The 8823-nt window shown below is 44.3% G+C and overlaps 1 pseudogene; it reads right to left on the bottom strand.

Annotated features, from left to right (window-relative positions):
- Nucleotides 1-589: 589 nt before the first annotated feature.
- On the bottom strand, nt 590-2658 carry LOC118150203 (tropomyosin alpha-4 chain-like; annotated as a pseudogene).
- Between the last annotated feature and the right edge of the window lie 6165 nt (nt 2659-8823).

The raw sequence follows: 8823 nt of genomic DNA, 5'->3' as shown, positions 1-8823 counted from the left end.
CATTATTAGAATGAGACATTTGCTCCTCAAAGGACAACTGTATTTTTATTTCATTTTTTGTTGAGATGGAGTCTCACTCTGTTGCCTGGGCTGGAGTGCAGTGCCATGATCTCTGTTCACTGCAACATCCACTTTCTGGGTTCAAGGGATCCTCCTGCCTGAGTCTCCAGGAGTAGCTGAGACTAGAGGCAGGCACCATCGTAATTTTTGTAATTTTAGTAGAGATGGGGTTTCACCATGTTGGCTGGGTTGGTCTTGAACTCCTGACCTCAAATAATCTGCCCACCTTGGCCTCCCAAAATGTTGGGATTACAGGTGTGGGCTACCACACCCGGCCGGAGAACAACTTTCGAATGAAGGAAATATGCAGAACATTACATCAAGGAGCTATCCAGAAAATATGTGGGTAATTACGACTATTTCCCAAGCATTCTACGTCGACTGCTTGAGAGGATGTTTGTTCTGCATGGTGGAGGGTGAGGAAGGGCCAGGGTTCTTAGGTTAATTTATCCATGGGTTATGACTTTCCACAATGCCCCCCCCCCGCCCAGCCCTTTTTTTGGCTCTGAATGGAAAATCCCCACCCATGTCACGGTCCCTGTTCTCTCCTATAGTTTGACCAACCTTGACCCAAAAGGTTATGTTCTTCAGCATTTTAAATAGATCCACTAGATATTGGGGTCTGCGTTCTTCAAAGTGTGGGGCTGCTATTCTCCAAGGAACCAAATGCCCTTTGTCTTAAGAAAGCATGCTTACTAGGAAATACCCTGCCTACCTTAGGAATAAATGCAACTTAAGGAAAAAATAAGAGAGCTGAAAAAGCTGGTGCCATTTGTGGGGGGAAAAAAGGGAAAGAAATGAGATTTAACTGGTGTTCAAAGCTTCTCGGATACAAAATATTTGGTCATATATTCCTAATTTGCTTGACATATCCAGCAAAGTGAAGATGGCAATAACAAAAGGAACTTCTTACAAGAGAAGAGAAAGACCCACAGAGCTCCAGAGTTTCTCGTGGAACAAGACTCTTCTGTTTTGATTATATACAGGTAAGTTAATTTAGTGTCTGATCCAGTGTCTGATGTAAGCCCACGTTCTCTTCTTTGGCCTGGGCAAGTTTCTCTTCCAGGTCATCAATAGTCTTTTCCAGTTTTGCCACCGTTCTCTCTGCAAATTTGACACGGGTCTCAGCCTCTTTCAGTTTGTCAGACAGAAATTTAATTTCTTCTTCATTGTGGGGATCGCTCCTGTGAAGGGCCCTTGACAGGACCCTCGCCATCTTGAGCTTGAGCCCATACACGTTTCTCCTCTCCTGGAGGCTGTTGAGCTAAGGGAAAGGAGGAAGTCTAGTTGCACTGATTTTATAAACATCAATCTTTGCCTCTGACATTAGCAACAGAATGGCTGAGCTCAGGCCTTGTGGTCTAATGAAACATTGTATGGGTAGACATTGTGTGCCTCCTAGTTCCTTCTCTGCACAATAACTGTATGACTTCATTTACCTCTGCTAACTCAATCATATTGTTTGCATATGATCCTATATGAATAGGCAAGGTTAGAATGACATTTAGAAAGGTCCAGCTATACCTTGTTAACAATCTTACTTACTTGCTTAACTGATTTTAGAAAAACACATGTTTAGATTTATGACCCCCTTTTTGTAAACTTTATTGTCCCTTTGCTGTACACCCTTTGATTAAGAGTCATACTTTCTGTACCCCTTTTCTTGTGATTTATATTCTTGACTTTATTTCAAGATACAATGGAATGTACATCACTCCTCAAACACTGAAAGGTATATAACCTGTAGTTTGCACAAATAAACTTGCTGTCTTGGCACTTCTTGCTCCGGCATTGCCTGGCAGTCCTCCAGACCCCGCTCTCTATCTATCTTTTCTTCCGTGCACTCCCTCTTCCAGGTTAAGAACACGTGAGTGGGGCTGAGGCTCTCCGCTGGTCGGAAGCCCCCCGGCAGACGTGCCAGACCCCACACTTCATATTTGTCTTCCTTTTCAGAATACTTTTCAGATGCAGCCTCCAGCGACGTCAGATTGTTAGTAACATTCTTGAGTTCTTCTTCCAGGTCACCACATTTTAGTTCAGACACCTCCGCAGGCTCCTCTTCCCTCTCCAGATCACCCTCCAGGATGACCAGCTCCTGAGCTACCTCCTTGTATTTTCAGTCAGCCTTTTCCGCAATGTGCTTAGCCTCTTTGAGCTGCATCTCCTGAATCTCCATCTTCTCCTCATCCTTCATGGCCTGGTTTTCTATCACCTTCATTCCTCTCTCATCTGCGGCCTTTTCCACCTCCTTCTTCAGGGCTGTGGCTATTCGTTCCTGAGCCCTGTCCAGTTCCTCCTCAACGAGCTGGATGCGTAGGTTAAGGGCTGCCACATCACCTTCAGCTTTCTGGCGCTGCTCACTCTCGTCATCCAGCTCCCGCTGCAGACCCTGCGCGTGGCCTTCCGCCTTGTCCACCTGCTGCTGCAGAGCCTGGATCTTGCATTTCACTGCCTCCTGGGAGTTGAGGCCGGCCATGCAGGGAGGCGCAGTGGCGCACGGGCAGTGGTGGGTGCTCGGCTCGGGCGAGAGCTGCATGGCTGCGCCCTGGCCCCGCAGCCTTTGCCTGCGCGGGGGCCGCCCCGCCTTTCCCCATCCCCCGGGCCAGCCGCCGTCGGGGCGATAATTGTCTTTATTTTTCAAACCCTACAGTGTAAACTTTGTGGTCAGAGGCCTTTAATTTCATTCACCATAGTATCTGGAATTTTTAATCAAATAAATAAATTTGATTAGACTTTGAAGCGTTTGTTTATTTTTTTTTTTGAGGACGGGAGTGATGAAGGAAGGGAGGAAGAGGGGAGGGAGGAAGGGAGGGAGGGAGGGAGGGAGGGAGGGAGGGAGGGAGGGAAGGGAAGGGAAGGAAGGAATTCAAGCAATGAGAGAGACATTGCTGACCTGGATCTAGAGGTTTACAAGTTGATTTCCTTTTTTTTGAGTGAAGGAAAGAAGAAAAAAATGAGTAAAGGAGAGGAAGAAAGAGGAAGAGAAAGAGGGAGAGTGAGTGGAAATATTGCTTTATTCTTTAAAAAAGTGGGTATTAATAATGGCCAATTAATGTTTCATTTAAACTTATGAGTACGTGTGATGTGGTATTGACTAGAATGTTTATTTTGTGTATTTGAAGTGGAGAGCTCTATAAATATTTATTAAGTTTACTTGTTCCGGATCTGAGTTCGAGTCCTTGATATCCTTATTAATTTTCTGTCTCATTGTGTCTAAGTCTCTATGTATCTGGGTGTTAGAATCGTTAGCTCTTGCTGTTGCATTGATCCTTTTACCACTATATCTTTGTTGCTTTAAAATCTATTTTATCCGATACGAGAATGGCAACTCCTGCTTTTTATTTATTTATTTTTGCTCTCCATTTGGTTGGTAAATCTTTCTCCATCCCTTTGTTTTGAGTCTTTGTGTATCCTTTCCTGTGAAACAGGTCTGGATGTAACATGCCATTGGGTTTTGGCTGTGTCTTTTGATTGGGGGATTTAGTCTATTTAAATTTAGGGTTACTGCCATTTGATGTTAAGTGGCTGTTTTAACCATTCGTTGGTGCAAACGTTTTATTTCATTAAGTTGGACTTTGACCTCTGATATCCCTTCTTCTGCTTGAACAATTCGAGTGTTTAAACCTGTGCATACTTCTCGGAGTTCCTGTATTGTATTCTTCAGTTCCATTATTTCACTCATACTCCTCTCTAAGTTGTCTATTCTCAATAGGATTTCATCAAACTTTTTTTCAAAGTTCCTAGTTTCTTTACGTTGAGCTACAACATGTTCTTTTAACTCACCGAAGTTTGTTATTATCCATTCCTTGAAGAGTGATTCTGTCATCAGGATGAGCTCATTCTCCATCAAGCCTTGTTCCATTGTTGATGTGGAACTGTGATCATCTTTAGAGGGAGAGGCGTTCTGACTTTGAGTATCCTCAGCTTTTTTATGCTGGTTTCTTCCCGTCATTGTAAATTTATCCACCTGTCGTCTTTGAAATTACCAACTTTCAGATTAGGTCACTTGAATGGACGTCCAGGTTGTTAGTTCCCAGGGCCAGAGCAGTGGCGTTAAAACTGATGGTGTTTTCTGCCCAGGATTCTCCTGTCTGGCTTCCTTCTTGTGTCCGTAGTAGGCGACTCTCCCTTCCCGGGGCTCCAAACCTCAGTCAGAAGGGGAACCGGTCCCGTTTACTCTGTGCCGAGCACTACCGTGCTGAGGTGCCATCACAGCCACTGTGCCAGGCTCTGGTGTCGTGCTGGGGGCCCGTGCGGGTCCTCCAAACCTGTTTACTCTGCTCCAAGAGCTGCCATGCCGAGGTGCTGGAGGAACCGCTGCGCCGGCCACGAGAGTAGCGCTGGCCACCCGTGTGTTTCCTCCACTGGGGGATCTTCTGTTCCGTGAGTGACCAAAATTTGTCTGAAAGTGTGGCGTCCTCTAGTTCTCCGTGCTTTCCCTGAAAGCTGCAATCCCTGGATGTTAGCGATCGGCCATCTTGGATCGTTCTCTTTTGCCTTTTGTAATGTTTTTATTGCTCTTAACTTAACTTTATCTAATTTATTATAACATTCGAAGAACAACACAGATTTCACTGCCATGTTATTATTTCTAAGTAATGGAGAAATCAGAGAGGTTAAGAAACTTGCCCAAGGTTACACAGATACTCTGAGCCTGCTCTTCTAACTGTTAAAGACACTGCTCTAATCCAGGAAACTTGCATACAACACTAGTTCTAAAGGTACATAAAAACACTAGACCTATGCAAGGCAACACAAAAAATTAGGAAGAAAATATATAAGTAAAAAAGCAAGACACAGATGAAAGTTTATGGTAGCATATATATACAGGCAAAAAAGCAGGCAACACTAAAATGTACGTTGTTCACAGATTAAAACTGCATAAAGTAAATGATAAAAAATTCAGATAGTGGTCACTTTGGGGTAGGAGGCTTATAGAAGACTTTAAAGGTATGTACTTTACAAGAGTGTGTGAGAATTTTATGAAGCCGACTGAAAGTTTCCTGAGAGTAGAGATCAATACTTTCATTTCTTTTTTTCTTTCCTTATTTATTTATTTATTGAGGTGGAGTCTGGCTCTGTTGCCAGGCTGGAGGGCAGTGATGTGATCTCAGCTCACCACAACCTCTGTCTCCCAGCTTGATGCAATTCTTCTACCTAAGCCTCCCAATTAGCTGAGACTACAGGTGTGTGCCACCATGCCCAGCTAATTTTTGTATTTTTAGTAGAGATGAGGTTTCACTATGTTGGTCAGGCTGGTCTTGAATTCCTGATTTTGTGATCTGCCCACCTCGGCCTCCAAAAGTGCTGGGATTACAGACATAAGCCACTGCACCTGGACAATACCTTCTTAATTTTATCTCCCAAGTCTAGCAAAAAGTATAGCATATGTATGCTGAACACACATTTATTGATTAAATAAATGAATACATGTCCTTTGTAAACTGTCAAGCTATGTAAATCAAGAGTTTATTATTACTTACTACAGTTTAGTTAATAGAATGAAATTAAAGATAATAAATGTTAAGATTCAGAAAGCACTATGGATCGCTTCTTGACGTTTTGGCTAAGATCAAGTGCAGAATGCACCATGGAAAGTTTAATGTTACCTCAGCATTAGGCAAAGCAAAGTAAAATGCATAGTTTTCTTAATTTGTGACCATTATAATTACATTTAAATTTTCATGTGAAGATGAAACATAAAGTCTTCCATTAGGCAAGCATAATTTGAGAAAGAAATACATCAAAAAGAAAAAGAATGAAAACTTGGCTGGGTTAGAACTGCAAATTCTACTCTATACTTTTTTAGTTTTGTAAATAGTTTTCTCCTCTTCTGGTGCAAAGGGAGACTGGCTGAGGAATCTGGGTCATCCCCATGGTGACACTGGCTGATCTCTGTTCAGGCATAAGGGGCACCACCCAGCTCTGGGCTTGAGGCTGCCTGGCAAAGGCCTTCCTCATAATCCTGGACTCCACAGTGTCTCCAGGCCCCTGTGCCATCCTAAGCATCTTTATGATGGAAGTGGAGGTGGCAGCAAAAAGCCAGGGGGAGAAACTGGCCCCACAGGCCAAGAAGAGCTTACCTAGCTGTGGGAAATGCTCCGGTTGACATTGCCTTTCTGCACACAGAGCTGGGCCTCGACCCAAGGTTGCAGCTAAGGCGTCCCTGGGCTGGGCAACCCAGGGAGTGGGTGCTCCTGCTGCTGCTGCTGTTCCTTCTGTGCTTGGATGAACAGAAGTTGGGACCAGTGTGGTCAGAAATGCAGGAGATGCCCTGCAGGCTGGAGGAGGCGGTAGCCATGGTTCCTGAAAATCAGGCCCTGCTGACACCTCTTGAAACGAGGAAAGAACAACCAGGAGAAACTGCCCTAGAGCTTAAGCCAAATGAAATAAACTGTTGCAGCAGCAGAGGGTGAAGCTGCCTGAACTCCTCAAAGTGGAGCAGCAAAGCAACCACCAAAGAAGGACAAGAAAAATGAAAGTCAAAAAAAATTAGCAGAAACCAAAGGCAGATGCTAAAGCAGTGAGAACCAGTTCATGCCACGAAGGAAACGGAGTTGATGAAGGAGTCTGGGAAACAAACCTTAGTTACAGAAATGACAGCAGTGAGCATGGCAAGGGGCTGATAATTATGATCCTCTGGATCCCACCATCCCCAGGACAGTAAGTACCATCACAGTCACCACCCAGAAGCTACAACTGCACCATTTCCTATTTGTTCTAAAATGAATAAAGCTGATTCTCATCACAAGGGTGAATAAAAAATTATTTTTAAAAACTAATCTGTCATGGTTTAGTTTACTTTTTAAAGTTCTTATACTTTTGAAAATGCAGTTGACTGTTGCATGGCTTATAAAGTTTTCGATCGTCTTATATCACTTGAATTGTTCAAACTACAGTATATTTCAAATTACGAAGAGTAAACGGTGTGTATTTGTTATACATATTTAAGGCTCAGACTCACAAATAATGACGTTTATGATTTGAAAACTTCAAAACTTGGTTTTTCATTGCTACATACACAGAACCGTGTGTCGGACGAAAATATTTGTTCTTTAATGTGGCAGCCAGTTTTTGTCTGTCTGGATATATTTTGGGCTTTGAATATTAAATTTAACATTTAAAAAACCCAACAGGGCCGGGCACAGTGGCTCAAGCCTGTAATCCCAGCACTTTGGGAGGCCGAGGCGGGTGGATCACAAAGTCAAGAGATCGAGACCATCGTGGTCAACATGGTGAAACCCCCGTCTCTACTAAAAAAAAAAATACAAAAAATTAGCTGGGCATGGTGGTGCGTGCCTGTAATCCCAGCTACTCGGGAGGCTGAGGTGGGAGAATTGCTTGAACCCAGGAGGCGGAGGTTGCGGTGAGGCGAGATTGCACCATTGCACTCCAGCCTGGGTAACCAGAGCAAAACTCCGTCTCAAAAAAAAAAAAACCCAACATTTCATTTTAGAAAATCTAAGATTGGTGTACACAAAAGAACTTTACAAATTAGAGTTCAGCAAACTATGTATATAAGGTGGCACTAACACTTCTATTTTTGATGTCTAAATGCTTTTGTAGAAAAGATTGGTTTCTTTAAAAATGTTTCCAAAAATTCAGTCTTATTTTATAAAATAACACAATAGTAAAAAAAACAATGGGTGGTTGAGCATACTATATGAATATTGGCACCCCATTAAAATACAGAATGCTTTAATCAAAATTATTTAGAAAGTAGATTTAAATAATTTGATTTTCATGGAAGAGACTCAAGATGGCGCTGTGAGAACAACCCAGGATTGAAGCTCTCGGTTAATCCGCAAAGAGGTGAGTTGGAGCTGCATTTTCAGACTGATCTTTGCTGCCCAACGAACAGGGAAATTCCAAAGTATAAAGGAGATGCGGGACACCACACAGAGGCTCTGCCTGGAGAAGCTGGCAGCCGGAGTGGCAGCGGCCAGCCCTACCCAGCGATCCCCACAGGGCGCACTTGTACGAGTGCCCTGTTGAAACGGCAACCTGAGAATTGAGAGGGCTGAACTCGAGACTGAAACGGACTTGGGGAGTGGGCCAGCCCAGGGGATTGCAGGGACACAGCGTGTGGGATACCACAGTGGGACAGACAAAACGGCAATTCCAAACAATCTCACTGTGAAGACCGTCCCTGAGGTGCTCCATGGGGGAGGGGCATCCACCATTACCGAGGCAACCCGCCCAGACTGAGACACACGCCCCCTGCTGACGCAGCCTGCAGTTGCCGAGGAAACCTGCCCCTACTGAGATACACGGCCACTGCTGATGCAGCCTGCCGTTGCCGAGGCAACCCGCCACAACAGAGAGACTCTGCTGCAAGGCGACAGAACCGCAAGAGCCTGCAGCAACAGGGCGAGCCTCACAAAAGCAGGGCAGAGCCTCGGCAGTCAAATAGTGATTAGACTGCCTCCTAGCTGGGCAGGAAACCTCAGCAGACATCCAAAAGCAAAGCCCCAACCCCCAAGACAGAGCATTTGAGAAAAAAAGGGGTTTTTTAATGAGCTCTGTTGCAGCAGAATCAAACATAGCAGCCTAACAGCCCTGAATGAACAACAGAGCTCACAACTCAGCAATTGAGCTCCTATAAAGTACAGACTGTCTCCTCAAGCAGCTCCCTGACCCCTCTATATCCAAAAGACTGACATTTGGCAGGCATCATCCTGGGACAAAGATAGTAGAAAAAGAAACTGGTAGCATCCCTCACTGTTCCGCAACTGCTATAGGTGTACCCCAGACAAGCAGGGC

The sequence above is a fragment of the Callithrix jacchus genome, chromosome 22, assembly GCF_049354715.1.
Source record: "Callithrix jacchus isolate 240 chromosome 22, calJac240_pri, whole genome shotgun sequence".
Classification (NCBI taxonomy): Eukaryota; Metazoa; Chordata; class Mammalia; order Primates; family Cebidae; genus Callithrix; species Callithrix jacchus.
The sequence above is the reverse complement of the archived record's forward strand: the minus strand, read 5'-3'. Positions and strand labels throughout refer to the sequence as shown.